Raw genomic sequence first — 27,530 nt, forward strand, 5'->3', positions numbered from 1 at the left:
GGCGCCCCCCCCCCCCCTTCCCCCATGCCTAATTCTTAACTATTCTCCCAAGCCCAGCTTTAGTTTTAGGCTTTATCACCTTATGTACTCTAAATAAAACAAGCTAGCCTGCTCAAGTCTAAACACTAAAAACAAAACTTCACTTTCTCTTCATCTCAAAAAATCCACCCACACCTATGGAATCCCTTTCTTTACTTCTTATTCTTTTGTTTTGTCTCCTTTAATACATTTTCATTTGCACTAGTACCACTGCCTACCTAGTAGCCCCCAAAACTCCAATCCTCTGTACTCACAGTCCAGAAAAAAAAAAAAAAAAAAAAAATCCTGACCAATATTTTCTTTCTTCATCAGCTTTAGTTTTGGAACTTGGTGACTACTTGGTGACTAGTAAGTTTTCTTCTCTTTCTTAAGCATTAGACATTCATCTCTTTGTAGTTTTTTTTTTTTCAACTATGTACACCTAAATATTCACATGCTCTTTATATTTTCATAGATTTTTAGAGAAATACATGATTGAAGGCATGGGGAGATTGTTTGTGATGAGTCTTGAAGGGAAGATCTAAAGTTGAAGTTGGAGGTAGTCAGGCAGAGGCAAGTGGTAGTAGGCATTGCCACACAGGTGACCCATCTTTTCACTTTGTGAAGACAAAGTTTCTAAGGTAAAATTGTTTTGATTTATTACCTATTTTTGATTAGTTAGATATCATGTGGCTGTGAATGTGGCTGTGGGTGTTGTTAAATTGTTTGGTTTATGTTGTGTACCAATACTTGTGTGTTTAATTTTTGTTTTTGTTTGAGAGGTTATTATTAATTAAAGTCATATTAAAAATGGGTTGTATGTTTAAATTATAGTGGAAATTTTGTTTTTTCTTGAGTATGAATAACATCCATATAACTAAGTAAAAATTTCTAATTAAAATTTTATTTTGTAAACTTCTTTTCATGTTAATTTTAGAGCCATATTCTTAAAGCTAAAAAAATTATGAGCAAACGAAAAACAATGGATGTATTCTTTAAGAAAAAATATGTTAGCAATTCAGAAATTAGGACACCTGTGGCTGTAGAAACAAATGTTGATATTTCAATGCCTAATGAACACTCTTACCCTTCCAAATGTTCAAGAATTCAATCTGAAGAGATAGATTGTAATTCAGGATCATGTAAACAAATATGTGAATTCCCTGTTAAGAAACAAGATGAAATCTGACGAACTTATCTCAAAGAAAGTTCATATCAACCTAAAAATATAGACAATCCATACAACGGTGATACTCATCGTCGTCGATTTTAACCTTTATGGTTCAAATCGGCCCCCCTATGTAAAAATTCTTGGCTACGCCCCTGCTTATAAGGAGTATATGGAGTTATTGCTTTTAGATATTCAGGCTTAACTTCCCATTTTTGGAGAATATGAATATGTAGAAGGATATTTGGGCTTGGTGTGCAAGTTCTTTTCATACGAAGATATTGGAGTGGAGGACACGCAAACGGTGTTGAGCTAAGTATGAAGGTTCTTTGGTCAAGGGATTGGTTCGTCGGCCACATGAGGTACTAGATGAGTGGGCATTTGATAGCCATCATTGGTATCACCAGAGGCATGGGATATTGGAGTGGAGGACACGCAAACCACATGGAGCTAAGTATGAAGGGTCTTCAGTCAGGGGATTGATTCATCAACCACATGAGGTACTAGACGAGTAGGCGCCTGACAGCCATCATTGGTATCACTCGAGGCATGGGATATTAGAGTGGAGGACACGCGGAAGGTGTGGTGCTAAATATAAAGGGTCTTTAGTCATGGGAATGGTTCATCGACCACATGAGGTTTCAAAAAAGTAGGCATCTGAGAGCCATCATTGGTAGCACCATAGGCATGGGAGGCCTGATGCTTCTTCGGGTGCCTGACAATGCCATTAAGCTTGATGATAAACACTCCATTATTGCCTGACTAAGCTTACGCTCCTTTAGGTGCCTGACTAAGCCAAGGAGGCGTTAGGCTCCTTTAGTTGCTTGACGATGATATGGAGTCTAACAATGCCTTAATTAGTACCCGAAGACCCTAGGGTGTTAGCCAAATTTTTGAGATGGTGAAAATATTTCCAATCAAATATTATTTGAGAATCAAGATCTTACATAAGATTTTAATTGAAGAATCGTGTATTCTTTCTTAGTTAGATCCTAATTATCATAATAAGATTTTAACTAGACTAGTTTACAAAAGCATGTATTCTTTCTTAGTTTTTTTTTTTTTTTTTTTTTTTTTTAGCATGGTATTAATCATAGAATTTCATACTACAGAGCATTATAAGCAAACACGTCACATATAATACAAACTAGAAACGAAATAACAAGAATAATTACTTGCATATAATATCCCAAACAATGAAAATTCCTTTAAAGTTGTAGAAGAGTGATGCAAGAAGGTATTTTAGGTCTACATAATCACTTTGGAAAATGATCAAAGTTCCTACCTCTCTAGTACTTTTAAGAACTGATTCCAATATCTTATGACATGTTTGGATGTTTAAAAATGGGGGGGGGAGTAGAGTAGAAGGAGGGAGAGTAATCTAATTACTTTGTTTGGAAGTTTTTTAAGGAAGGAGGGGGAGGGTTAGGAGGATTTGGAGGGTTTCAACACCTCCATTTTAATTCCCCAAATTGGAGAAATTTAGAGGGAGAGTGGAGTACATTAATTATTGAATATGTAAATTACCTCATTTACCCTTATTATATTAAAAAAATTACAAGGTATTTTAACGTCCAAAAAAAAAAAAAACGCGTAACCCACAAACTCTCTCAGCTCTCTCAGCCACAAATTTCTCTCAAGCTCTCTCAGTTCTCTCAGCTCTGTAACCCACAAATTTCTCTCAAACTCTCTCAGTTCTCTCAGCTTACGCTGGCTCTCTCTCTCTCTCTCTCTTCTTCATCTCTCTGGATTTCTTTCACTCTTCTCTCTCACGCCTAGCATTCTCTCACAAAGGTAAACTCTGCTTTAATTTCTGTTTCATGGGTTTCTTTTAAGTTGAATCAAGTAACTATGTTCTTAAAATTGTGATTTTATTGGGTAATTTCTTATTAATTGTGATTTTATGGGGTAATAACATGTTATTTGTGGGTGGGTTTCGGATCTGAGGGCTTTTTTTCTTAAATTTAAAAGTTTCAAAGTATTGCTCATTACGTGTTTGATAAAGTGCTTGAGTGAGTCTAGATTGTGAACTTGCATAAATTTGTATATTTTGGCTATAAATGGATCTGTGTTTCTTGTTTATTTTTATTTTGTAACTTCTTGTTTTTTGTGAATGGGTTTCTGATTTGGGTAATTTCTTGTTTTTTTTTTTTGTGAATGGGTTTCTGATTTGGCTCCTCCTTAGACCCAACCAAAATGGTACTCTCTCAGCTTTGTGATGTTCAAGTTTGAACTGGAAAATGGATCTGATTTATGTTTTGGCATTTGGGTTTTGAGAAAACTGTTAGCTTTTAGCTTGAAATCGTATTTGCTTTCATTTTTCCTGTTGTTTGGTTGCTGAGAAAATAATTAAAGAGAATTTCTGTTTGTTTGTTTGTTGTTTATATGATGTTATTATCCTGAAGTGGTTTAGTTTACCAAGTTTGGGCAGAGTTCAACTGGGCTTGGCTTGTTTAATGCTCGGCTAGTTTCCATTGTCTTTTTTTTTTTTTTTTTTGTAGCTTTAATTGTTGCTGGCCGTATACTCTCTGGTCAGACTTGGGATTATTCCAAAGTTACAATTAGGCCAAGTTTAGTGTAGACAGAACTGATTTTATGAACTTGTAGTGGAAATTGAAGTCAAGAGTTCTAGTCCAGGATTGAGAAATGAAAGGATTAACTGTAGGCGACTGAGTTATGCATTCTTAAAACTATGGTTTTGTCAAGAAGAAATTTGTTAAAGGAGGGTGTATTAAATTAACTTAAGGGAAATATTTCTAGCCATTTTTGGTTTTAACTATGTTATAATAATTATTGTGGTACTTATTGGTGGTTACTATTTTAAAGCATAATTATGATTTACACTCAGACTATCTAGTCTTCTTTGTTTCTTTTGTCCTTTGAACTCCTCTTTTTCTTTTTCTTTTTTAAGATATTTTTAAGTTATCATTCTTCCCTTGTACTATTTTCCTATGGATGTGGATGGTCAAGCTTTATACTGAAATTGATCAGTTTTACGTAATTCTAGCCCTCAAGCTAAAGAATTCCTCTATGATATTGCTTAAAGATTATGGTACTTATTATTGAGGTTTCAAAAGGTATACCTGTAACTAAGTTTGGTTACTTTGTCTTGTTCTTTGAAGAGCATTTTGGTGCCTCCAAATAATAGAGAAGTTAATAGTGAAAAATTCATAAGCTGTCACAATAACAATTTTTCAAGCCATGCTATAAATTTTCCAGAATGGTTTGATAAATTCTTAATTTTGAAGTGACAGGACACTTTATTTGTTTTGATAATTCTTTATCTTTTCTTGAAAGATCAAATAATGTGGTGATATTGCAAATAGCTAAAGTTTAATTAGTGTCGTATGTCTTTATTTATTTATTTTTTTTGGGTAAACAGAGAGGAAAATTAAAATGTTGCTGAAGGATATGTTTTTGTTGTGTACATCTTGACTCCCATTTGTTATAGATCTTGCTCAAATCATACGGACTTTTACCACCACATAGTGCTTATTATGTCATTCGCTTTTTGGCTTTAATTAATGTCAGTAGCTGGGAAGGGTTAGTATATTAATCGAGTTTCTACTGCAGCAATGATGTTCATTAAGTTATATTATGGTGATACTTTTATTTGTCTTGTAAAGTTGTTGATGCTGGCTATGAAGTTGTTTCTTTTATTTTAAATGAACATCATTTGAAGAAAAGAAACTTCAAATACTTATTTTGAGGGCCCATTTTGGTTGTGCGTGTGCTTGTCGTGAGAGGGACATAGAGAGGTCTTTGTTTTCATTTCTATTGAAATTGGTTATTGTCCAATTCTGTTGTTTTTGTGTTTATAGTCTCTTTTATGGTTATGCAATGCATGTTAGCCAGTCTGATTACCGATTTCTAAGATCCATTTAACTATTTAAGTCTATTGGAAATATGCGTGCGTGTGTGTGTATTGATATGATGGACATGAGTTCATTTGTATGATCTTTGATATGAGGACAGAGGGTAATATCTCTAAATTTGAAATGTTACAGTGGATCCTGAACTTGCTGTGGACATTCAAAATGGGGTAGGAGATGATTCAGCTAATATTGAGCTTGAACTTGGTAATGATGGCGCAATGATAGGAAGTTCATTTGAAACAACTTCAAATGATGGTCATTAAGTTATATTATGGTGATACTTTTATTTGTCTTGTAAAGTTGTTGATGCTGGCTATTATGGAGCTATTGTTCACAATGATGTCTGATCCTTAAATTTCTCTAACAGTTAGACAAGTAAATGTTCCAAGACAATTTCAGCTTCTAAAAACATTTTTAATTGATCGTTGAACTGTAAACTCTTGGGATTAATTTTTCTAAATAGATTTGTCAGTTACTATTTAGACTAGTGGAGCTGTATGAGGTGTATTGTAAAATGCTGTCATTTGCACCAGTTATGTGTTAAAGTTAATGGTATTTGATGAAATATGAATTGTTTGTGTGTTTATCTGCCGTTGAATTAGTGGGAAATGGAAATAGAAAATAGGGTTTGACCTTGATGAGTGATGATGTGAAGATAAAGTAAAAAGAAAAGTTTAAACTTTAAAGTTGTTTGTCCAATTTCTGTTGACAAGTGGGAATTGTGAGATAAAACTATAAAAGGATTGTGTCACAATGTTTAGGGGCACCTAGCTGATTGAAGTTGTCGGCATGTAAGAGAATTTGTTGCTTAGGGACTGAACAATTTATAGAGTCACTCTCTCTAGCTTTTTTTTTTTTTTTGGGTTTCAATTCTTCTTCGAATCCTTAAAAAATTAAATTCACGTACCAAGCAAAATAAAAAATATATATATTAAAAAAAATAATAAATGAAACACTCAAAATTCAATATTTTGTTGAATTTTTTAATAAACAAACAAACCAAAATTTTTTTTCTTATTTTAATTATTATCAATTAAGAATGTTTTTTTTTAATATAATAAAAGAAAAAAAAATTTAATTATAGACCAATATTGATTATTTAACTCACATTAGAAAAAAAAAATATTGCATGCTATAGTCATAATTATTTAATATAACAAATTAATCATAGACTAATGTTGCAAGTCAATTTTCAAATAGGGGTAAATTTGTCTATTTAAATCATTTTCTTTCCTCTCCTTTCTAATTTTTAAAACATTCAAACAAGAGGAAGGGGTAATTACTCTCTTTCCCCTTACTAATTTTAAAAACATCCAAACAAGGTGGAGGGGAACCACACCCCTCTACTCTCTTCCCCACTACTCTACTCTCCTCTACTCCACTCTACTCTCCTCCTTCCCTAAACTCCCAAACAGGCCATTAGAGATGAACTACAAGGGTTACTTTTGCTTCATTGCACTAAACATCTTGGTAGACCCTACTACAAAAGCAACTTCTATTTATAGAGGGATTGGAAGACTATAGAAGATGGTAAAACTGCTGGATATGGACTGAATCAAATTCTAATTTAAAATAGAGTTGAAATTGGAGGGAAAATCAAGAGCCAAAACTTGAAATTCTAGATTTCAAATCAGAACATTGGTTGGTATTTTGGCCTTAACTTTCTACTCAAGATTTTGATTGACTTGAAAATTTGTGTTATTTGAAATAAAATTCAATTCTCTACCAATTTTTCCAAAAATAAAGAAGACCAAATTCCAACATTTACTAGGCCAAAAATGTGATTCAAAGTGCTAATGGAAATTGTGATGTTTATAAACATTTTTTATGGAAAATTTTTTACTCTTTCAACGTATCTTTTCTGTGTGAAATTTCTGACTCTTTTTTTGGGTTGTTCTAATGAGAAGATTTAATAGAATTTAATGCCAGAAGTCAGATTATTACAACCAAATTTAAATTTCAAATTTTGTCATAAACTTTTCAAATTTATTACATGTTGTATGGAACATGTATCTGTATGAAATTTTAAACTGCGATCCAACCAGATTTTAAAAACTTATTAATTTTAATTAATTCTTATTAGAACCGATCAAAATTAAGTGCTTAAAATCAAATGTGATTGGGGCTTGATTGTGTGGGTGCATCACGACTGTTTGAAAATGTTTTGACAATATATTTTGATTTACTGGTTCGATCAAGGCTCGTGACGTTTTTTTTTTTTATTTTATTTTTTTTATTGTTAAACTCTCAATATTTATTTTGTGAAAAGAAATTGACATTTTAAATGTTCAAATTACAATTTTACCCTTTGACACACAAAATGACCAATTTACCCTTGAAGTTAAATTAGAGTTGTGAAATGGGGTGTCTACAACTGCATATGCAACCTCAGTCATGCGTAAGTAAGCTCACCTAGCCCAGAACTCTATATTCAATTTTTAGGAATATGATTAGGGTTATGTATGCCTATAGTAACATGTCTAGGGTTCAACAAAGTTAATTAGAAGCTTGATTAGGGTCTGTACGTATTCAGATGTAGATCTTCACATGAATATGCATAAGAACATGTGGTGTTGAGAAGATGTTGCAAGGTTATAAGTGCCCGTTGATAACATGACCATGCATACATATGATGAATGATATGAACATGATCAACATGATGAATGACATGAACATTGAGAGTTCATTTGGTGTGTAAAACACTAGTGAATGTTTAGACGCCAATTTCAATATAACCAACACAAGCTTATACCCAAACAATATATGTGTAGAATGATAAGTACAAGCTATACCCAAATAAACAAACTACCCTAAATCATAATTAATCACATCTACAGGAGCAATTAAAAGGCAAGAGTAAGGGTTAAAGAGATGCAAACACAAAGATAACACCAACATGTGTTATCGCAGAAGAAACCCAAGAACTCGGTGAAAACCTCTCCGCCACCGTCCAAGTGATAAAATGATCCACTAGAAAATCAGTTGGGATACATGAATAGCAATAAACCCTCCAAGCCTAATCTACCCGAAGCACCTAAGCCCTCCAAGCTTCTTGCTCCAACAAGGTTAAGCCTAATTGTGTCTTCTCTAGCTTTCTGAATCCCGCAATAAGCTCATTGCATCAACCAAATGAATTGGTCCTCTTTGAATTGCTTCCCAAGCACCAAATAACATTCTCACCGATATGGGTATGGTGAGATAAGGATTTTGCTAAGTATACTCTCAAGGGTATGACAATGGAGAAGGTGAGAGTAGAGGAATTTAGGAAATCAAATGTCTAAGATTGTCGATGAGTCAATCTTGTTTTTCTCTATGGTTTATCTCTCAAAATTCCCTCCGGAAGCTCTCTCCATTTCGTGGGTATAAGAGTATTTATAGTAGGGCATGTGAGGAATGTGAAAAGTCATTTTTTCTGCAAAACAGAGGGTTCTAGGGACTCACTTGCAACTGGGACAAGTTGTGAGTTTTAGTTGCGAAATAACTGATTGGCCAGACTGTCTTTTTTGTCCTGTAGTGCTCCAACTGTCATGACCCTTCAACTTCCTGCATGCTTCACACGTGTGGCACTTTAGCGAGTCATCAATTGTGAGTCACTCGCGAGTTCCAGTCATGTGAATTCTCTTGATTGCACACACATTTGAATTCTTCACACTCTCTCATACACAACCTTTACATGATTCCCACCTAAATATAAGGTATCTAATTGCTAAATTACAAGCAAATTTCATACGAATTAAAGCCAACACATGACTTGTAAGGTTGAATGTAATCAACCATTCTGTTGGCTTTATTCGCACCAAATTTTCTTGTGTTTTAGCAATTAGTAACCTTATATTTAGGTGGGATTCATGTAAGGATAGTGTGTGAGAGAGTGTGAAGAAATGCTCAAGGCAGTAAAGCAGAGACTTGCGGCTGGATTGCAGCTGACAAGTCACCAAAGCTGGCACACGTGTGAAGCATGCAGGGGAGCTAAAGAGTCACGCTAGTTGTTGCACTACAGGACAAAAGTCCCAGGCTAGTCAGACCGTTAGCTCGTGACTTGAACTCGCGACTCAATCCAGTCACGAGGTCAAGTTGCCAGACTACCCTGTTTGGGAAAAATTGACTCTTCGCATTCCTTTCTCACCCCAATATAAATACCCCTTATACCCACAAAATGTAGAGAGTTTCCAGAGAGAATTTTGAGAGAGAAATCCTAGAAAAAAATAAGATTGATTCATCCACAATCTTTACATAGGGGCTCTTCAAATTTCTCTACTCTCATCTTCTGCATTGTTATATCATTGAGAGGTTCTTACCCAAATCCTTTTCTCACCATACCCACATCTGTGAGAAGGCTATTTGGTGCTTTGGGAAGCTGTTAGGAAGGGACTAATGGTTATTGGTTGATGCTATGGCTATAGCGGAATCCGGTAAGCTAAAGAAGACAAAAGTTTAACGCAACCTCGTTGGAGCAAAAAGCTTGGAGGGCTTAGGTACATTGGGTAGATTAGGCTTGGAGGGTCTTTTACTGTTCATGTATCCTAACTTCATTCTTTAGTGGATTATTGATCACTTGGAGGGCGGTGGAGAGGTTTTACGCCGAATGTTTCGGTTTCCTCTTCGATAACATATTGTTATATTGTCCTTGTGTTTGCATCTCTTCCCTTAATCTTTGCCATTTAATTTCTGCTGTAGATGTGATTTTATTTAGTTTAGATTGTTTATCAATTCTGGTATAAGCTTATATTTATTTTCCACACATACATTGTTTGATATTAAGCTTGAATTGGTAATTTGTAAATTGGGAGTCTAAATGTTTATAGTGTTTTATACACTATTTGAACATTCAATTGGTATCAAAGTGGGTGCACTCTTTGTGGTTAAACACCTTAGTGCGATCCTTGACCTCTTATTGAGATGGACCGGTCTCAATCTTTAAATGCACTACCATATTTTGATGGAAGCAACTATGCCTTTTGGAAAGTCAGGATGAGGGCTTTTTTGTGTTCAATGGATGAAACCATTTGGGATGCGGTGGATATTGGATGGACTAGGCCGGAGGCTGCCAAATCCATGTGGGATAAGGCAACCCTCGCGGCGTCTAATACAAATAGCAAAACACTTAACACTATTTTTTGTGATGTGTCTCCAGAAGAATTCCACTGGATATCTCACATTTCTATTGCCAAGGAGGCATGGTAGATATTGGAGAGCCCGTATGAGGGAACAAAGAAAGTGAAGGATACCAAGCTGCAGATGCTGACCACTCGTTTTGAGGACCTGAAAATGAGTGAGGACGAGTCTTTTGACTCTTTCTATAGCAAGCTAAATAAAGTCGTCATCGACAAGTTCAACTTGGGGGAGAAAACAGAGGACTCTAAAGTTGTGAGGAAAACCCTACGTTCGTTGCTGGAGAGCTTTCGTGCCAAGGTGACAGCGATTGAAGAGAGTAAGGACCTTGATGATATCAAAGTCCAAGAACTGATTGGCTCACTTCAGACCTACGAACTATTGTTGCCCACACAAAGGAAAAGCAAATCACTTGCTCTTAAGACCATTAATGAAAGAGTGGAAGTCCATGACTCATCAGATGAGGATGTTGTTGACAAAGATGTTGCATACCTTGTGAAAAAATTTCAAAAATTATTAAAATTCAAGACCAATGGAAAATTTGGTGATAAAGGGAAATTTCAAAGTTCAGGAAGGGAGAAAAAGGAATTCAAAAAGAAAGATGGAAAGGAATCCCAATCTACACAAGGAATCACTTGTTTCGAGTGCAACGGGCATGGACACTTCAAGAAAGAATGTCCCAATTATTTGAAATCGAAGGTCAAGGCATATGCCATAACTCTTAGTGACTCGAATTCATCCAATTCTGATTCTGAGGAAAGCTATGACAGAAAAGGAAATTACACCGCTTTTATGACCATTGCTCATGTTGAGTCTTTAGAGGACTTGAATTTGCTTGTACAAGAGCTTGGGGAGCATAGTGATGAGGAATTAATGGGAATTGTAGAAGAATCGGATGGTAAAGAAGATGAGAGTACAGGGGGACTTCAAGAAAACTTCAATTCACTCCTTGAGAAATCAGGAGAATATGCACGTGTGGCCAAGGCAGCTGTGAAAAAGATGAAGAAGGCAGAGAAGGACTATAGAAGTCTCTTAGTACGACATAAGGAGGCAAAGTGTAAGATAGAGACACTGAATGGAGAGCTGACTGAAGCCTATTCAAAGATAAAGTTTCTTGAGCTTGAGGTAGTGCAAGCAAATGCCAAGGTAGAGAGGGTCTCCACCAAGAAACTAGATAATGTCATTTCCTCTCAAAAGAAATTCTTAGACAAATCCGGATTAGGATATACCGAAGAAAGTAGTTCAGCTGTCAAAATCACTAAATAAGTGAAGTTTGTGCAAGCTAAAGAACTTGTAGTGGCTGCCTCTACACCTAAGACAGTAGGGGATCAAAAGAGGAAGAACGTGGTTGACCAAAGGGTGTTGAACAAGCCCCACAATCAATCAGTGATCAAACCTGAAGCTAGAGGGAAATCTCTTCTAAGATCACAAAGAGGTCCGAGAATGAACCACTTTTGCCATCATTGTGGTCTTCAAGGACACACCAAACCAAACTGTCATAAACTTAGAGCATTGAAGAATGCAACTGATCAAAGGTCAAGAGGACCAAGAAATGATAAGAGGATTTGGGCTGTTGAGTCATCAAGAGGTCGAAATGGTTATCTTGGTATGATGGACGTGATGAAGATGATCGGTGCATTCACCACCTGTTAGGAAAGCTTCAATAGAAGGTTTGAAAATCCTAACTCTCGTACCTAATCCTATAGGGATATCACCCCAAATGTACGTGACGTGGGTGAAGAGGGGTATTCATGCATAAGCATTACAACATGTCCATGCATTAATTCTTCCTATGCTTTGTGAATATGCTTGGTTGTGTGCTTTTTGCTTGTTTATGTTGAAAATTGTTTGGTTGTTTACTTGTCTCCTTTTAAATGTTTTTACATTGTTGCTCTTGATCAATTTTTTCTTGCTTTTATGTCAAAAATCCAAAAACACATAAAAAGTAGAAAATTCAAAAAGTTTGATCGCCTTTGTTGAGTTTTGTCTCAAAACATGTTTTGCCTTATACCTTTGTACTAATGGCTTTGTGCATCTACGAGCTTAGCTTGTTCCTTATGCACTTATATCATTGTGAAAGAAATCTTGAAACCTATGTGATTGTTGTAAATAGATTTTCAACCTTGTCATGAATGATTAGTGAATGGTTTTGTTGATCTTGAGACATGCATGGACTAGTGTCTATATATCTTCCCACTATTTTATTTTATTGCTTTTACTTAAAAAACTCACCAAATGTAAATCTCCAAATGAAAAGAGATATTGAGTTGCAAAAGTCTGTCACAGATACTAGTATTTGAATAGGAAAAAGGGAAAGCGACCAAAAAATATAATGTATGATGCTCAAAAAGCCAAAAGCTGTCTCATCAAATTAAAATATCAAAAATTTCAGGCGTTGATCTCACAATGAGATGTATTTCTTCAAAAAGATCAAATGATATGATGTTTATGGAGCCAAATGAAAAGCTTCAAAGAAATGTAATCAATTTCATGTGGGAGGTCATATATGCATATTTCTATAATTGAGATAGGTCACATTATCTAGTGCTAATTGTGTATGTCTTGGTTAAATTGATCATTGAAGCTTCACATTAGACTAAGGACTATCTCAGTCTTGGTTAAATTGATCATTGAAGCTTCACATTAGACTAAGGACTATCTCATTTTTGATATCCACACACATCACACTTGTCCATGTTCAATGAATGTCATATTCATTTATGTGATTGTACTTGATTAAATGTGTTTTCATATGCTCTATCTTTGTTGATCAAACACAAAAAGATTTTTGAGTCTTTTAGTTTGTTTTTGGAAAGTATTTTGTTTTTACAAAAATTTTCAAAAGTTTAAAACTAGTGGTGTCCTTTTTTGGCAACTCAGTCGCGGGTTGGTCCAATCGCATGCCCTAGTCGCGAGCCCATACAGAGATTTTTCGCGGCTCATTGGTGAGCCAATGTCCCAGTCGCGAAAAATACTTAGATTATTTTTCAAATTTTGGGTTTTTATGATTCTCGCTGCTCATTGTGGCGACTTTTTCGCAGGTGGAAGGTTTAATCGTAAGAGGTACATAGAGATTTTCATGGCATATCTTGCGGGTAGACCTTCCAGTCGCGAAAAACATTTAGAAAATTTTTTCAAAATATTTGTTTTAAGTGTTCTGGCGGCTGGTCTTAGCACCTTGCATGCGGCTTGACTCAGTCGCAAAAATCGCGTGTTTTGCGTTTTCAAGGCAGTTTTTAAAATTTTTCAGTTTTTCCCTCGAATTTTTGTGACTGCTTATTGTCTTCCTCATTTCATCCCTCTCCCAAACATACTGTGTACTCAACCCTAACCTCCATTGTTGATCATCTCTCCAACCTCATTCTCTAAGAAAAATGTATGGGTTTCTATTTTCTCACTCTATTTTACATGTTTATAAGTGTATTTCTTCATTTTGTGAGATTTTGTTGAGTTTGTGTGGTTTGCAATGTTCAAACATGGGTTTGCTTAAAACGTTGGGTTTGGTTGGTTGGGGTTGGTTGTTTTCGTTGCTAGACTGCTGAATATGTTTGCTATCATGATTAAATTTCATTGAGCTAGTTTGTAATTTGACCTTTGTTGTTTGAAATTTTTCATACCCATAAGATATATGTGTTTGGGTTCTCTGTGATTTACTCTGAGTGTGAGTATGATTGTTTAAGAATGACTGAGGTTTTTGATTGTTTGGCTAATAATGCTTTGATTCTATGATGCCATATCATCTGTGTGCTTCTGTCTTGAGGGTATGACTTGAAAATTTCATATTTATTAAGATATGTCTCATAGACATATGCTTACTTTTGACTGAGTGTGGTTTACACTGTCCTCATATAGCTAATTAGTGCATGTTGCAGTCTGCATCAATACATACTATACTTGTTTGAGTTGTTGGGTTTTGATTTGAGCTATTTTTCTCTGGTTCTCAACTGTGTTTGGTCTATATGTTGTTTTGACACTCGTTTACTCCCTATGTACCTAACTAGTTACTAATACGTGTGTATTTCCACCTATTGTGTTCTGCTCTTGTTGTGGTCTCTTCTGCTTGTTTACAGATGGCTCCTACACCTACAAAGAAAAAGACTCCAACTAAGAAGGTTGACAAAAGGCTGAAAATGGACTACAACCTGTTTAGGTCTGTTCAACACTTTGAGAGATATAGAGATTCCTTTTTGAAGGGAACCATTATTCAAGAAAGGTTTGTAGACTTAGGGGACTTTAAGGACACCTTCATTCCAGACTGTTTTGAGCGCAGAGGATGTGATAAGTTGCTGAGTGACCTACCTGTAGTTTGTGAGCATTTAATAAGGGAATTCTATGCAAATGTTTCTAAGGGAGGATGAGCTGAATTGCTGGATCAGAGGACATGAGTTCACCCTAGCTGCACATGATATCGATGAGGTACTAGGGCTTGAGGGTTTAGAGGATCATGATTTCACCAATTATAAGGACAGGATGCTATCTATAGAAATTGTCCAGAATCGCATTGGTGGACAAAGATAGGGGAGATGTTTCAACACTGCAGCATTTCCAGTTGACATGAGGTGCCTCACCACCATCATGATGTTCAACTTGTATCTAGTGAGGAAGCTGACTACAATCAACAATGCTAGAGCTATCTCCCTTATGGAGCTCAAGGAGAAAACCTTCATTGACATCAGCTCTCACATATTTGACATAATTGTGGATGAGGCTAAAACCACCTCTAGGCCCAAGTTGATCTTTCCTAGCCTTCTCATGAGGCTTTTCAGAGCAAAAGGTGTTGCAATCCCTCAAGATATCAGCCCCATGTCTACACCTTCAGCCATCAACAAGATGACCATCATCAGGATACAAGTTCATCTTCCAGGTGATGAAAAGGAGGGTGATCAAGGAGAAGGTGATCTAATGGAAATTGAAGCAGATGCTGCAGGATAGACATCCACATCCAGAAGCAGAAGCAAGAGGAGCAGGGCTTCAACCTTATCAACTGTACCTCTAGATGCATTTCAGATCATCCTAGAAAGGATTGATGGACTCAGAGAGGTCCAAAATGAGCATCCTGACAGGATGGCAGCAATTCAAGATCAGCTCAACATACTTTCAACCAAGTTTGACAGCATCAACACCCAACAGTGACCCTTTGGCCATTCCAGTCAAAAAGGGGGAGAATTTTTTTGAGAAGCAGCTCTTGAGGAGGAGTGCCATTTTGAGGGGGAGCAACCAAAAACAGTGTTTATCTAGTTTATTGTTCAGTCTTATTTTATGTTTATGATTATGGTGTTGGTTATGGTATTATGTTTTTGAATACTGGCTTCATTATGGGTTTGATACAATGTGTTAAACAGTTTGGTTATTCTGCTGGTTTTAAAACTCATGGATATGTTTGGGAGTGAAACTTTGATTTATTAATACTTAAGATGTTTTTCAGTGTTAATTTATTGTTTGTACCTATTGCTTTTGTAAACTTTTAAGGTTTTTGTACCCATACTTTGTAACTTAAGTACTTGATGTTAAATGTCATGCATTTTCTTTAAGTACATCAGTCTTGTGCCCTTTGTTGGATTTTATATCCTTAATGCAATTTCCTAGTGTTACTGCATTGATTGAGTGTTGGACATGCAAATGATACTTTGCAATTGAGCTTATTAACTTGCATGTCCGGATATTCATTCCATGTGTGAATGAGCATTATGATCACTTTGTATAGTGATTGTTTATTTTTGGTCAAGCCTTGGTTTATTACCTATTTCCATTCTAGTTGATCGCATTGTGCTTGCCCCATATGCATTAAAAGTTTTCTGCATACAATGATCATATTCTGTTGTTGTGTTTCAGGAGATACTTGTTCTTATGGTTCAAGAGCTTTACAGATTCTAGAGTTAGGTGTGAGTGAGTTTTGATCAACTGTTCCTAACTCACACGTTAAGTTTAGAGTTTGTTGTAGGGTTTTGTCACGGAATAGCCAAAGGGGGAGATTGTAAGGTTGAATTTAATCAACCATTTTGTTGGCTTTATTCCGTGCCAAATTTGCTTGTATTTTAGCAATTAGTAACCCTATATTTAGGTGAGATTCATGTAAGGGTAATGTGTGAGAAAGTATGAAGAAATGCTTAAGATTGTGCAGTGAAGTAGAGACTCGCAGTTGGATCTCACAGGTGGCTCGCGGCTTGCAAGTCGCCAAAGTTGGCACACATGTGAAGTATGCAGGGGAGCTGAAGAGTCACGCTAGCTGTTGCACTACAGGACAAAAGTCCCAGGTTGGCCAAGCCGTTAGCTCGCGACTTAGTCCAATTGCGAGGCCAAGTCACCAGACCACCCTGTTTAGGAAAAATTGACTCTTCGCACATTTGTTACATCCTCTCCATTGTTACATCCTTGAGAGGTTCTTATCCAAATCCTTTTCTCACCACACCCACATTTGTGAGAAGTCTATTTGGTGTTTTGGGAAGCAGTTAGGAAGTGACTAATAGTTATTAGTTGATGCTATAGGCTATGCGGAATCCAGTAAGCTAAAGAAGACAAAGGTTTGACGCAACTTCGTTGGAGCAAGAAGCTTGGAGGGCTTAGGTACACTGGGTAGATTAGGCTTGAAGGGTCTTCTGTTGTTCATGTATCCCAACTTCATTTTTTAGTGGATTATTGACCGCTTGGAGGGCGGCAGAGAAGTTTTACGCCGAGGGCTTCGGTTTCCTCTTCGATAACACATTGTTGTGTTGTCCTTGTGTTTGCATCTCTCTTCCCTTAGTCTTTGCCATTTAATTTCTGCTATGGATGTGAATTTATTTGGTTTAGATTGTTTATCAATTCTAGTATAAGCTTATATTCATTTTCCGTACATATATTGTTTGATATTAAGCTTGAATTGGTAATTTGTAAATTAGGGGTATAAATGTTCATAGTGTTTTATAAACTATTTGAACATTCATGATTGAATAAATTCAAATTTACAATCTTCCCCTTTGGCTATTCCATGACAAAACCCTAAAAAAGACTCTATACTTAAAACGTGGGTTGGGAACAGTTACCAAAACTCACTCACACCTAACTCTATATTCTGTGAAGCTCTTGAACCATACAGACAATTTTTCCTGAAAACAATATCACAGGAAGTTCATTGTAAGTAGAAATCTTGAAATGCATATGGAGTAAGCACAATGCGATCAAGCAAGTATGGACATGACAATTAAACATGGCTTGACCAAACAAGAACAGTCACTATAAATAGTGACCACAATGAACATTCACATGGTGAATGAACATCTAGATATGCAAGCTAATAAGCTTAATGCAAAGTATCATTTGCATGTCCAACACTCAACTGATACAAGAACGCTAAGGTAACTACATCAAGGATAGAAGATCCAACAAAGGCACAAGAATACTAAAGAGAATGCAAAACATAACTAAAAGTACTAAATAGCTACAAAAGTAAAGGTACAAAATAAATATTGTCAAGTACACAACATAAGCCATGAAATATGAACATAGATTAGAAGTAGCATTAAAATATGAAAATGTAAAGGCTTGTTGTAGGTTGCTTTTCTTTCATTGAATTGCATTGCTCCCCTTTTGATCTAGCCCTTTCTCCCCCTATCATTGCTCTCCCCCTATCATGAACCATCTCTCTATTTTTGTCAAGGAATAACTAGTCATCTTCTTCTTCTAGCTTCCATTGGAATTGATCCAATTGAGTTTGGAGAGAGATGAACTTTGTATCGAACTGGTTGTGTTAAGAGCGCATGACAAATGCAAGGCTAGACAACTTGGTGCTTATGTCTTGCAGGGATGCCATTATGTTGTCCAACTTCTCATCATAGGGATGTGAGCTAGAGCTTGAATCACCACGAGGAGCATTACTCTCTTCCTTGACATTCTTTTGACTGTGACCTATGATAGCATTGAGAGTGCGAATGTTGATTGGGCTTTGCATAGGATGAGGGTACTCATCTTCCAATGTGTGTACTCCTTTAAGCTTCAATATCTTCGAATTGAGGCCACAAAAAGGAAGGCAATTCCTTGAGGCCGTCCTCTCAGCAATCTTGCTCAAAATGTGGAAGATATGTGAACATATATCAATTTCTTCATCAGTGATCAAGTCATGAAGAAAAAAAGCCCAACCAAGATTCAAGTACCCAGTGCTTGAAAGAGGATAGAGATTTTAAAACATAATTGTTATGAGTAGTCGTAATTTGAAAGATAGTGATGACACAACGTGATTTCCCATTTGAAGATATCTCCAAGTTTTCTCCAAGAGCATTGTGAAGCATGTTAAGATCCAGTTCCAAATCATCGTACACCAGTGGTTTGACAAACACTGGCTAGTTGATGTTTGAAATGAGAGCAAGATAGGAAGGTGTAACTATCTTACCCAACATCTTAGCTCATCCCCATCAAAGATGCATTTGCATTAAATTTCTTCACCAACTTTTCAAAAGGATCTTCAAGATTGGACAGAAGGTAGTTCCAATCTTTAGAGGTGAACCATATCTGAATGTTCGTACTGAGAAGAGACCCTTGCTTAACAACCCTTTCCATCAACATGGGGGCACCTTTGAAGTGATTCAAATATGCTTGATATGTAGCATATGATCTAAAGTAGTCATAAACTCCAGTTGAAGATCAAGTCTTCTTCGACTTAAGGATAAGCTGTCGAGATTAATTACCGGTTCATTTCCCTTGCTACTACCTCCTTTCACAGCTGATTTCTTGAAGGGAGACATCTTTAAGCAAAGATCATGTAATAATAAAGAGCAAGATAAAACACAAATAGCAACAAACTTGATCAACAAGTTAGAACCAAAACATAAACTTTGAATTAAAACCATAAAAACTAGAATTTAAAGAGTAATTCAAAGACAAATTGACATGAGAGAATGCTAAAAATCATAGCATGATAGAATCATGGCATTAATCACTTAACATGTCAAATGGTGTATGTGTGTGCATCATATGCAAAAGTGTGCAAACAAGGGCAAAGTGTGAAAAAACATAATCATTTGATGTTTCAAAATCAATAAAACATGATTATCCCCACAATCTTTGTACTCAATGGAGTCCAAAGAAACACACAAAAACATCTAAGAGACAATTTATCATGAACATAGTATGCACAACACAACACAAATCATAGTACAATGCATAAATATGAAGAACAAACATGTAAAACATGTATAACAAGCATTATACCAACAAAACCATCAAAACTCACATATCAAACTCATCAAAAACCCATATTCAACAACCATATTTCAATATCTCAACATAAACACAAAATCCAAGAAAACTAGGGCTAGAAACTTGAAATAGAGTGAAAATAAGAGAAAACCCACACCTTTTCTTGAAGATTGATGAAGGATTGAAGAAGAAAATGGAGGTTTTGAGAGTAAGAATGGCGATTTTGGGAGAGGGAGAGGCGAAGAAGACAAAGGGTATGCATGTGATGCAAGGGAAAACTGAAAAGTTTTTGAAAACTGTTTGAGATTTAACCTTATTTGTGCAAAACACGCAATTTTTGCAACTCATATAACCCGCAAGCAAGTCGCCAAAAACCCTTGTACAAAGTTTTGAAAATTTTATCTAAGTCTTTTTCGCAACTAGGGCATCCACTCGCCAATGAGTCCGAAACCTCTTTGTGTAAGCTTGCGACTAGACTTCCACTAGTGAAGTAGTCGTGGAAATAAGTCGCGAAAATGACCAAAACCCAAAAATTTTAAAAAAATTTCAAAGTGTTTTTTGCCACTGGAGGTCTCACTCGCCAGGGAGTCGCGAAACCTTCTAAGTAAGCTTGCGACTGGCATGACTTATGAGTGAGTCGCCAAAAAGCAGGGTTGAAAATTTTTTGAATTTTCTAAAATTTTTCAAAACAAAAAAACTTTCCAAAAAATAACTAAAATACTCAAAAATATTTTTGTGTTTGATCAACATCTGATTAAGTATATACAACACATTTAATCAAGTACAATCACACAAATAAATAAGACATTTATTAAATATAAACATGTGTGATGCGTGTGGGTTCCAAATGTGAGATAGTCCTTAGTCTAACATGAAGTTTCAATGATCAATTCAATCAAGACATACACAATTAGCACTAAGTAGAGTGACTAATCTCAATTATAGAAATGAGCATATATGACCTCCCACAAAAATTTGATTACATAATTTTGAAACTTTTCATTTGGCTTCTTACATTTCATAACATTTGGTTCTTTTAGAACAATACATCTCTTTTTGAGATCGATGCCTGAAATTTTTGATATCGATGCTTGAAATTTTTGATATTTCAATTTGAGAGTAAGCCTTTGGCTTTTAGGCACCATACATTTTCAAAACAAATCGCTTTCCCTTTTTCGTAGTCAAATACTAGTATGTGCGATGACTGTTGCAACTCAATATCTCTTTTCGAGATACTACATTGGTTGAGCTCTTTAAGCCCAAAAAAAAAAAAAAAAAAAAAAAAAGTTTGAAGATCAAAAAAACTATTCTATGCATGTCTCAAGATCAAAAAAACTATTGGCTAATTATTCATGACAAGTTTGAAGATCTCTTTACAACAATCATATAGATGTCAAGATTTTTCCTACTATGATACAAGTGCATAAAGAACAAGCTAAGCTCGTAAATGCACATATTCATTTGTACGGAGGTATAAGGCTAAACATGCATGTGACAAAACACAAAAATGCCGATCAAACTTTTTGGATTTTCTACTTTTTATGTGTTTTTGGATTTTTGACATAAAGCAAGTGAAGGTTGATCAAAAACAACAAACATCCAAAGCTTTTTAAACAACCAAAAAAGAGAAGTAAAAACATGCTAGAATTAAAAAAAAAAAAAAAAAAAATAAGCAAACAACCAACAATGTCACAACATATCGAAAGAATTGATGCATGGACATGTTCAAATACTTATGCATGAGTATCCTTCTTCACCCGCACAACACGTGCATTTTGGGTGATATCCTTAGAGGATTGGGTACTTGAGTTACGATTTTCAAACCTTAGGGTGAAGTTTGCCAAACAAGAAGTGATAGTGTTTATAATCTTCATCACATCGCCAATACTAGGATCTACTTCTCGCCCTTTAGATTGCTTGGGGTTCCAATTCCCCTTTTCTTGCTTTCTTTGCCTTTAATGATCTATGTTCTTCAAAGCTTGAAGCTTGTGGCAATTTGGCCTAGTATGTCCTTCGACTCCACAATGATGGCAAAAATGTTGAGTTTGAGAACCTCTTTGTGACTTCAAAAGACACTTCTCTTTTGCCTTGGGTTTGGCCTCAAATGGATTATGAGGCTTTGTCAAAACCTTTTGAGCAATCACATTTGGCTTCTTCTCAACCTTCACATTCTTAACCAATGTAGTTGGTTCCTTGGCTTTAACAAACTTCATCTCCTTGGACACATTAGCGCTTAAGCTACTTTCTCCGGTGTATCCCAAACGACTTCTATCAAAAAAGGGCTTTTGATAGGCAAGCACCTTATCAAGTTTCTTTAAAGTAACCCACTCCACTTTAGCATTAGCTTGAAAAACCTCAAGCTCAAGAAACTTGATCCTAGAATAGGCATTCATTAGCTCTTAATTCATTGCTTCAACTTCGCATTTTGTCTCTTTATACCTCACGAGTATGCTCTTGTAGTCCTGTTTTGCTTTCTTCATTTTTCTAATGGCTGCCTTAGCCACTCTAACATACTCTCCAGTCTTCTCAAGCAAAAAATTATAGGATTCTTACAATCACTTTGCTGCTTCATAGACGCATTCTTCATCTTCTTCATCGAATTCCTCTCCAACCTCCATAGGCTCCACTTTGGTGTGCTCACCGAGCTCTTCCACTAGAATGCTCAAATCTTCCGAAGAGTTCACGGGTGTTGTAAGGTTGAATTTAATCAACCATCTTGTTGGCTTTATTCTGTGCCAATTTACTTGTAATTCAGTACTTAGGAACCCTGTATTTAGGTGGGAATCATATAAGGGTAGTGTGTGAGAAAGTGTGAAGAAATGCTCAAGAATGTGTAGTGAAGTAGGGACTCACGACTGGATCTCCCAGGTAGCTCACGACTGGCAAGCCGCCAGATAATGCACACGAGTGAAGCATGCAGAAAAGTTGAATTGTCATGCCAGCTATAGCACTATAGGACAAAAAGTCCAGACTGGCCATTCAGTTAGCTCACAGCTTGAACTCGTGACTCAGTCAAGTCACGAGGCCAAGTCACCAGCCAGTTCTGTTTTAGAAAAACTGACTCTTTGCATTCCTTTCTTACCCTCGTATAAATACCCCTTATACCCATGAAATGTAAAGAGCTTCCAGAGAGAATTTTGAGAGAGAAATCCCAGAGAAAAACAAGATTGACTCATTCACAATCTTTACATAGAGACTCTTCAAATTCCTCTACTCTCACCCTCTCTATTGTTACATCCTTGAGAGCTTCTTGGCCAAATCCTTTTCTCATCATACCCACATCTGTGAGAAGGCTTTTTGGTACTTTGGGAAGTAGTTAGAAAGGGACCAATGATTAATTGTTGATGCTATAGGCTATAGCGGAATCTAGTAAGCTAGAAAAGACAAAGGTTCGGCGTAACCTCGTTGGAGCAAGAAGTTTGGAGGGTTTAGGTACATTGGGTAGATTAGGCTTAGAGGGTCTATTACTGTTCTGTATTCCAACTACATTTTCTAGTGGATTATTGACCGCTTGGAAGGCGGCAGAGAGGTTTTACGTCGAGGGTTTCGATTTCCTCTTCGATAACACATCGCTGTGTTGTCCTTGTATTTGCATCTCTCTTCCCTTTATCTTTGCCATTTAATTACTACTGTGGTTATGATTATTTATAGTTTAGATTGTTTATCAATTCTGTTCTCGCTTATGTTCATGTTCCACACATTTATTGTTTGATAATAAGCTTGAATTGGTAATTTTTAATTTGGGGTCTAAAAGTTTATAATGTTTTACACGCTATTTGAATATTCAATTGGTATCAGAGCGGGTGCACTTGTTGTGGTTTAAATACCTAAGTGTGATCCTTGACCCCTTGTGTTTATTTGCCATGGATAGTGCTTTGTATGCCTCTATGCATGTTTTGGATGTTGATGACTGTAACATGCCATGTGTTTGTGAAAATGCTTCTATGAGTGATAATCCTCATGATTGTGATGCTATGTTAGATGAATCTTTGAATGTTGTTGATATTCCTAACATCAAACTCTTGAAGAAAAAGGCTAAGAAGTTTAATAAGGATTTGAGCAAGGTATTTTGTGAAAATGATGATTTGATTACTAAGCTCAATGAATCCAACGAATTGGTTGAAAAATATAAGAAACTTACTGAAAATTCTCTTGAAAAGCTGAAAGAGTTTGAATGTTTGAATATGGACTTGGATGCTAAACTTGTTTTGTCTAACAAACTTGTTGATGAGCTAAAATATGAAAATAAATCTTTTAAGATGCATGCCAAGTGTTTGATTGCTGAACCTATTGCTAAAAATGATGAAAATATTCGTTGCAATCATATTGTGGTCCCTGATTTTGTGTCTATTGTGTGTTCTACCTCAAAGGATAAATCAGTGTACATTCCTCTGCATAAAAGAAATCAAAAGGTGGAGAGAAAGGTTGTTAAGTCAAAGCCTCTGTTTAGGTCTCAACCTAAGATTTTGAATGGATCTAAGTTTGTGCATAAAAGAAATCAAAAGGTGGAGAGAAAGGTTGTTAAGTCAAAGCCTCTGTTTAGGTCTCAACCTAAGATTTTGAATGGATCTAAGTTTGTTCCAACATGCCACCATTGCGATGTGATCGGTCACATAAGACCTCAATGCTCCAAGTTGAAGAGAGAACAAAACCATTTTGCTAGATCCCTTTCTTAAAAAGCCTAGTAGACCTAAAAGCATTATTTGTCACTATTGTGGTGCCTTTAGTCATCTAAGACCTCAATGATCTAAGTTTCATGCTTTTAAAAGAATTAAAAGAAAAGAGAAACTTGAGCTTCTTGGAAGTTGTGCTAAAAAGGGTAAACTGGATTTAAGTGAAAATTGTATGTTGTTAAAGAAAGTGCTTAATGCTCTTAACTCCTTGACTATGTGCATCTCCGGTTCTCATTCTTCTAATCCTCATCTCACTTCTCTTGAGACACTCATTCTAAACAATTGTTCCGTTCAGATGAGGAAGGGTTCCTATGGTTGAGCTTTTACTCTTTTAGTCATTAATCTAATTCTTTCGATCTTTGTAGGACCCTTCATGTATTAGATGCTTCATTGTCATGCATTTGTACATCATGCATCTCTTTATATGCATTGTTTTTGTTGTTTTTGCATTTGATCTTATTTTTATGTTTTAGTTTTGTGTGAGTAAAATAATCCAAAACCACATAAAAAGTGAAAAATTCAAAAAGTTTAATCGTATATGTTTGAGCACATATCTCATGTGAGTTTTGCCTTGTACCTTAGTACAAATGGCTTTATGCATTTACAAGCTTAGCTTGTTCTTTATGCACTTATATCTTTGTGGGAAAAATCTTGACATCTTTGTGTGATTGTTGTAAATTGATTTTCAAGTTTGTCATGAATGATTAGTCAATAGTCATGTTAGTTTTGATACATGCGTAGACTTATGCCTATATAACTTCTCACTCTTTTATATTTTTTGCTTAAATAGCTCAACCAATGTAAATCTCAAAATGAAAAGAGATAATGAGCTGCAAAAGCCTATCACACATACTAGTATTTGATTAGAAAAAAGGGAAAGCAACTTTTATGAAAATGTATGATGCTCAAAAAGCTAAAGGCTTGTTCATCAATTTGAAATATCAAAAATTTCAGGCATCAATCTCAAGATGAGATGTATTGGTTCAAAATGATCAAATGTAATGATTTGTAAATAAGTCAAATGAAAAGTTTCAAAGATTTGTAATCATTTTCTTGTGGGAGGTTATATATGTTCATTTCTATAATTGAGATAGACTACTTGTCTTAATATTAGTTGTATATGACTTGATTGAATTGATCATTGAAGTTTCACTCTGGAATAAGGACTATTCCACATTTGATACACACACACAACACGCATGCCTAATGTTCAATGAACGCCTTATTCATTTGTTCGATTGTACTTGTTTAAATGTGATGTATGTGTGCTCAACTATATATGGATCGATCCAAAAAGATTTTTTTTGTCATTTTATATGTTTTTGGAAGTGATTTTTATCACTCTTTGTGTTCATATTTAGTGCTTACTTTGTTTTTCATTGTTTAAACATGTTCTATGTTGAAAAATAAGTGTCAGAATTTTTGGTTACTCAGCCTAGTGACTTGCAAGTCGCGAGACCTAGTCACAAGTTTTGGCTACTTGTTTTGGCAACTTGCAAGCCACAAGACCCAATCACGAGCTTACATAGAATGGTTTCGCGACTCAGCTCGCGACTCGCCAGTCACGAAACGCCCAGAAACAGCATTTTAAAGAGCTTTTCATAGGAAACATTTTTTAAACCTCTCCCATCCTCTCTTAAACCCCTTTTTAAATATTTTTACATCAAAACCCAACCAATTTGAATGGTTTTTCATTCCATTTATATCTCTAAACTCTTTTCATTGATTTGGATCCTTGGATTATGTTTTGGTGAGTTTTGTGCTCTTAGTTGAGATTTTCATCATAGGAGTTGGAAAAACTTAATTTTTGTCAAGTTTTTGTATGGGATTGGTTTCTTTGTTGATTTGCTTTGGATGTTGGCCCCTTGTGGCAAAAAGAATATGTATTAAGGGTAGTTTTCATGATGTTCATGCATTGTTCACATTGTTGTTTATAGTGTGCACACTAGGTGTTTGTTAAAATGCCTTTTAAGCATTTTCTCACTTGTTTGGACTCCGATGAGTATTAAACTTTGGGGCTTCTCATGTTTCCTCATTAGAAACATGTTTGGATCATTGACTGTGTAGTTAAACCACCTTGCCCCCACATGTGGTTTTTCCATGCATTGGTCATGCATTACACATAACCACCTTTTGCACACACCTTTGCTACCCTTGTCATGCATTGGTCTATACCTTGTTGCCTCATCCTAGCATGTCATGTTTATCTTATGCTTTGTCGCATTTTGTTTTGTCTTAGGTTTGAGTTTTATTTTCTCATTCATCTTGCACTCCCATGCATCATTATCATTGTTTGTACCTTCATCTCTTGCCCTCGTTTCTCCTTGACCCTTTGTCTATTCCTAACGAAAAGGAGGGGAGTATACTCTAGAGAGTATACCAGACTGTTTTGTCATTTTTATATGACTCTTGTGCACATCCTTAGAGGGAGAAATTCTATTTCTCATGCACATTTATAGGGGAAGAGCTATTACATAGAGGAGATGCATATACCAAAGAGGAGAAGATATTGTGTTAATAAGAAAACTTTGTCTTGTCTGTCATTTCTTTTTGACTGTTTTGTGTTTGATAATTTTGCTCACATTTTTCACATCATATTTACTTGATCGCAATTTACTTGTTACATTATACTTATCTACCTTGAGAGTCTAATGTGTTTTATTCAAGTGTTTCAGGTTACAAGTACATATGTTCCAAGTTCATCACAACTCCTATGATTCATGATAGGGGGAGTGATATGATAAGGGAAGTACTTTATAATTTGTATCTTTGCTTTTGTAAGCTTTTAGGTTTTGTACCCATGCTTTGTAGCTTAAGTACTTGCTGTTATATGTTTTGCATTTTCTTTAAGTACATCACTCTTGTGCCCTTTGTTGGATTGTAAATCCTTGATGCATTTACCTAGTGTTTATGTATTGGTTGAGTGTTGAACATGCAAATGATACTTTGCAATTAAGTTTATTAGCTTGCATGTCCGGATATTCATTCCATGTGTGAATGAGCATTGTGGTCACTTTTTATAGTGATTGTTCGTTTTTGGTTAAGACATGATCTATTGCTTTATTCCTTTTTGCTTGATCGCATTGTGCTTGCTCCATATGCATTACAAGTTTTCTGCATACAATTATCATACTATGTTGTTGTGTTTCAAGAGATACTTGTTCTTATGGTTCAAGAGCTTTACAAATTCTAGAGTTAGGTGTGAGTGAGTTTTGTTCAACTGTTTCCAACTCACGCGTTAAGTCTAGAGTTTGTTGTAGAGTTTTGTCACAGAATAGTCAAAGGGGGAGATTGTAAGGTTGAATTTAATCAACCATCTTGTTGGTTTTATTCCGTGCCAATTTTCTTGTAATTTAGCACTTAGAAACCCTATATTTAGGTGGGAATCATGTAAGGGTCTCGTGTGAGAGAGTGTGAAGAAATGCTCAAGAATGTGCAGTGAATCAGGGACTCACGACTGGATCTCGCGGATGGCTCGCAACTGGCAAGCCGCCAGGTGATGCACATGAGTGA

General features: G+C 35.8%; 1 protein-coding gene and 1 long non-coding RNA gene across 2 annotated transcripts in view; one reads left to right on the forward strand and one right to left on the reverse strand.

Moving 5' to 3' along the window:
* LOC111993101 (oxysterol-binding protein-related protein 4C) overlaps positions 1-27,530 on the reverse strand; it is a 45,000-nt gene that overhangs the window by 9,959 nt on the left and 7,511 nt on the right.
* Positions 2,927-5,647, forward strand: LOC136064111 (uncharacterized). Its single transcript, XR_010625756.1, has 2 exons — positions 2,927-2,980; positions 5,194-5,647. It is a non-coding gene; the product is annotated as an uncharacterized LOC136064111 (long non-coding RNA).

The sequence above is a fragment of the Quercus suber genome, unplaced genomic scaffold, assembly GCF_002906115.3.
Source record: "Quercus suber isolate HL8 unplaced genomic scaffold, Cork oak 2.0 scaffold_627, whole genome shotgun sequence".
Lineage (NCBI taxonomy): Eukaryota > Viridiplantae > Streptophyta > Magnoliopsida > Fagales > Fagaceae > Quercus > Quercus suber.